We start from the raw sequence: 5,535 nt of genomic DNA, 5'->3' as shown, positions 1-5,535 counted from the left end.
TTGTTACCTTCTCAGAGGCCTTCCCTGACTACTGAATCCAACAGCATCCTGTTCTTTTCCTTTAGAAAATTTATTGTAATTTATGATTAAAAATTTGTTGTGGGTTTATTTATTTGATATCTGCTTCTTCAATTATCTGTAAATGCCAGGAATGTAGAGACCCTAGTTTTTATCTTTCCACTTTATGCCCAGGACGTAGCAAAGCATTTTACACTTGACAGGAGTTCAATAAACGTATGTTACATGATCAATTTTTGTTCCTTTAAGCATACTTCCTCACATTAAAAGCACAGTTTGAATGAGAAATTACATGGTGAGCACAGAATTAGAACCAAGGAGGATGACTTAAATCATGGGAATATTCATAGGGATCAGGCTAAAATAAGACATAAATGCAAATAGAGCCATAATACTTAAAGCCATATGATCAAGATTTCTTTCATCTGATTAATACAGAATGGGTAATGCCAGCACTTGCCTCAGTAACTTAATACATGGCTTTTAAATATTGCTGTCAACACTTCAGTTAAAGCAAATAAATAATCACCTACAAATAACACACTCTGGTCAAATTGTTTTGGAGGTTCATTATTTGGAACTCTGAAAATATTTTCTGACAGAATCAACATTATACACAGTGGTTACATTTCTTTGGTTAGTCCATAATGTTTAATCCATAATTCACTCATTCATTTAACAGATATGAATTGACACTATTTTGTGCCAGGAAATGTTCTAGCACTGGGATATAATAGTGAATGAAATAGCCCCAAATTTCTTTCCTTATGGATCTTATGCCCATGTGATCAATCAGAAAAGAAAAAAAGCAAGTAAAATATAATAAAAAATAAGCAAAATGGTAAATGGTGACATATGCTCTGGTGAAGAAGAAACCTGGGTAGAGAGATAAGGAATAGGGTAAGTACAATATTAGCCTATTATTAATAGAAGTTATTTATATCCCCTATTGTTCCTAAAAGGATTTAAGGCTGATATTGCTGAGAGAACCTAAGTATCACAAATAAAATAACTTTTATGCAAGGCAAGACTTTCAACTAAGAAACTTAATAAAAATGCTCCTCCCCCACAGCAGTAGGGCAGGCAGACAACTGCTCAGGCTTTAAGTCACTGACAAGCTATCATAGCCTGGGGCAGGCTCTCCAAGAGGGTGACAGGCTGAAAACAGTGATGGAAATTCCAGGAAGAAGATGATGAGGAAGCAAGAAGGAAAGCACACTTTCTGCTGATGATGTGACCTCCTATGGACAGGCAGTCCCTCCTATTCAACCACTAGTTGGTCAGCTTTTGTTTCTACAACTCTATCTCTGACCAAGGTGCCTTTCCTAGTTGACATATTATAGTAATATTACTTTTCCCTCAATATTCTATGTCAAATACAAATATTTCACTTCGGGAGCACATAAAGATCACTTCCTATTCCTACTTTACCACTGTGCTGGTTAGGTTCATGTGTCAATGTGGCCAGGACATGGTGTCCAGGTGTCTGGTCAAGCAAGCACTGTCCTAACCATTACTGCAAGGACATTTGTGGCTGGTTTACTAAATCATCAGTCAATTGACTGCATCTGTGACTGATTACATAGACAAAGTGCGTGTCTTCCGCTATGAGAGAATTCAATCAACTGGATTTAACACAATCAGTTAAGACTTAAGGGAGACCGAGAAAGGACCTTCACTTCTTCTTTGGCTAGTTAGCAAAGTGTTTCCTGAGTTTCTCAAACACCTTCATTGGAGTTGCCAGTTCTCTGCCTGCCCTATGGAATTTGGAGTTGTGCATCCCCACAGTTGCATGAGACACTTTTATAAAATCTTATATTTACAGATATCTCTTGTTGATTCTGTTTCCCTAGAGAACCCTAATACAACCACTATAATTTATATCAAAGGAATGCAAATAGCCAATAAGGTGTAAGGTAGTGTCTGAGTTATAATCAAATCTTGTTTAAATCCTGGTCATCAATATCATAATCTGACCAATCAGTAAGTGTTTTTTTCATCCTTCAATTTGTTCCATCTTTTCATCAAATAAAAAATCAAGTTCTTCTTGCTTTTATTCTTCTGGAGGATACGGTTGACTTGCTGTATCATCAGGTGCAGATGTTGATTCCTTAAATTTCACGGGGAATGGACATATCTCTTTTTTTGCTTCTATCCTAGGGTCTAAGCTCAAGTTAGGCAAACCTAGTAGACAAACCTCTAGACATTGCTTGAAGGCACTTGTTTCAGCATTTTTCTTTGCATTCAGTGGACCTAGTTTTGGAGTTTGGGGCAGATTTCATACGTGAGTAAAAGGTGTGGACAGGTAGAAACTCTGGGTAGAAACTCAGCTGACAGAAGCCTGTGATGCACTAGGTGGAGAAGGGCCAGGAGCTGGCCATTTTTCTGTTTATTTTTAACTTATCCATAAGTGCCACTCATGTGCTATCTTGCAATTCCTTTAAAATTTGATTAAGATTTATAGCAAGGGCCTAAACACAGTGAAAACCAGCAACCAGGGAAATTGGCAAGAAACCAAGTTCATCCATCGTTCTCCTAAAAAAAGAAATCTTGCTCTATACTGAAGTATACTTCTATACTGAAGTAATGTTCAATTTGGCACTTAATATATTCTTTTTTCTTTTTTTATGCAATTTTATTGAGATATATCCACATACCATACAATCATCCAAAGTGCACAATCAGCTGTTCACAGTGTCCTCATATCATTGTGCATTCATCACCACAGTCGATTTTTGAACACTTTCATTACCCCAAAAAATATAAAAATAAGAATAAAAATATAAAAGAACACCCCAAACACCCCATACCCCTTATTCCCCATATTATATAGTTGTTTTTGTCTTTATTTTCTTACTCATCTATCCATACACTGGATAAAGGCAGTATGAGCCATAAGGTTTTCACAATCACATGGTCACACTGTATACACTCATCTTCAAGAACCAAGGCTACTGGGTTGCAATTCAACAGTTTCAGGTATTTTCTTCTAGCTATTCTAATACACTAAAGGCTAAAAAGGGATATCTATATAATGCACAAGAATAACCTCCAAAATGACCTCTCAACTCTATTTGAATTCTCTCAGTCACTGAAACTCTATTTTTGTTTCATTTCTCTTCTCCGTTTTGGTCAAAGAAGGCTTTCTCAATCCCATGATGCCAGGGCCAGGCTCATCCCCAGGAGTCATGTCCCATGTTGCCAGGGAGAGTAACACCCCTGGGAGTCATGTCCATCTAGGGGGTAGGGCAGTGAGTTTACCTGCAGAGTTGGCTTAGAGAGAGAGACCACATCTGAGCAAAAAAGAGGTTCTCTCGGGGTGACTCTTAGGCACAATTATAAGTGGGATTAGCCTTTCCTTTCCAGCAATGAGCTTCATAAGGACAAGCCCTGAGATCAAGGGCTCAGCTTTCTAAATTGGTAGTCCCCAATGTTTGCAAGAATATCACGAATTTTCCAGGTAAGGAAGTTTAATATTTGCACATTTTCCCCCAGTCCCTCAAGGGGGCTTTGCAAATACTTTTTTAATCTCTGCCCAAATTTCTCTGGGATGTATCGGGGCTTCACACTAACCTGTACAAACCAATCAGCTCTCATTCCCTAATCAAGGTTCCATGTACTTATGGTGTTTGAAAATACTGACCATACAAGTTAAATTTTATAGTGTGCTAGAGAAAATATAGATTTTCCACCAAACAAACATCTCTTCCTTTGGTCTCACACAGAAGTTGAAGTTTTAAAACACAGTCAATTTCATTCTTTACCCTTTAGTCTGATTTACCTTCATCCTAACCAAATCCATTTTGTTCACATCTCTAATTGAATTCTGATCTCTTTTTCAGCTTCTTTAACAAAACTCTGGCTCTGAGTCTCAGATGTCACACAGATACTTGAAATTCCAGGGAATGACCTCGTTATACTCAAAGAGCTCAGCATCTCAGAATTTAGAAATAACCATAACAATGCAGGAATAGCTGTGACTGCTGTAAGAGCTTACAATCTAGGAACCTTCACAATAAGCCTTCCCCTGATAACCTATGCTCTCAGATACTGTACTCAAGAGTTTGCACATTATAGTAAAACCATATTAGTGAAGTGTTATGTTTTGTCTTTTCATTTCTGGTTTATTTCACTCCACATACCGTCCTCAATGTCCATTCACCTAGTTGTATACCTCACAAGTTCATTCCTTCTTGCAGCCACTCAATATTCCATTGTATGTACACACCACAGTTTGCCATTCCATTCATCAGTAGATGTACCCCTAGGCCTTCTCCATCCACTGTGAATCATGAATCCTGACACCATAAACCCAACTGTGCAAATGTCCATTCATGTCCCTCTTTTCAGCTCTTCCAAGTATATACCCAAAAACAGGGTTGCAGGACCATATGGCAACCCCATAGTTAGCTTCTTGTGGAACCAACACACTGCCCTCCAGCTGGGCTGCACCATTCTACTTTGCCACCAATGGTGATTAGATACATCTCTTTCTCCACATTTTCTCCAGCACTTGTATCTCTGTTTATTTTTTAAACAGTTTTATTCACACACCATACATTCCATCCTAAGTAGTTGGTGGTTCCTGTTATAATCACTTAGTTATGATTCACCACCACAATCTATATGAGGAGATTTCCATTTCTTCCACAGAGAAAGAGGAAGAAGAGTTAATATACTCTTTAAGCATTGCGTCTTCCACAGGATACAACTGTACACATGTACCATCATCATAGGAATACATAATACTGGTATTAAGTTCTGGTTCTATTTGAAAGAGTTGATAGGTCCTTTTTCCATGTTCTTGATAATGATATGATAATGAAAGTTCATTTGAGTATTTCCTCTGCCTAGTCTTCTTCCCGTTCCTTGGCCTGGTCTCTACTTTGGCCTCTAAAGGAACATTGGATATTACCACCCTCACTTCTCACACTGGAAACTTCATCTTAATCATCTCTCTCTCTTTTTTTTATCTTGCTCCCAACTTTGGGTATCGTTTCACCTGTTTCTATGTGCCGATTTATTTGCTTCAGATGGACACCTTGAGCTGTTCTGGGCTCCTGGTCTTTCTTGATTATCTGGTCTGACATCATCTGAGTGCTGCTTAGCTCTTTTATTGATTACTTCTTGGACCTCATCTTCATTGACATTTTCATCAGGAGCATCTATTTTTGTTTCCTAGTTTTCTTTGCTCACACTGCCTCTTTTCAAACTTCTCTTTTATATTTTGCGACTTCTTACTTCCTTGACTGATGATGTTCTGACATCTAGTGTTTACCAAGTCCCTTGTTGTTGGCCAATGTGTCATATCTCTGAAACCACTACCTTTGTTGTATTTCTTTGCCTTGAGATTTCCTGCTTTTTTTTTTTTTTTTTTGTAACTTTGCGGGAACTCAGCTGTTCTCCTTGCCATGTCATCATTCACAGTGACTGAGTGATGAGCCTACCAGATCCTTCTTGGCTTGTAGGCTGGCCTATTCCCTAAATTAATATTTGTATATGGTGTGATGTATGGGA

At 38.1% G+C, this 5,535-nt stretch overlaps 1 pseudogene; it reads right to left on the bottom strand.

Annotated features, from left to right (window-relative positions):
* Positions 1-2,435: 2,435 nt before the first annotated feature.
* Positions 2,436-5,326, bottom strand: LOC119523586 (annotated as a pseudogene).
* Positions 5,327-5,535: the final 209 nt, after the last annotated feature.

Source organism: Choloepus didactylus, chromosome X, assembly GCF_015220235.1.
Source record: "Choloepus didactylus isolate mChoDid1 chromosome X, mChoDid1.pri, whole genome shotgun sequence".
NCBI lineage: Eukaryota > Metazoa > Chordata > Mammalia > Pilosa > Megalonychidae > Choloepus > Choloepus didactylus.
Note: the sequence above shows the minus strand (reverse complement) of the source record. Positions and strands in the feature narration are given on the sequence as shown.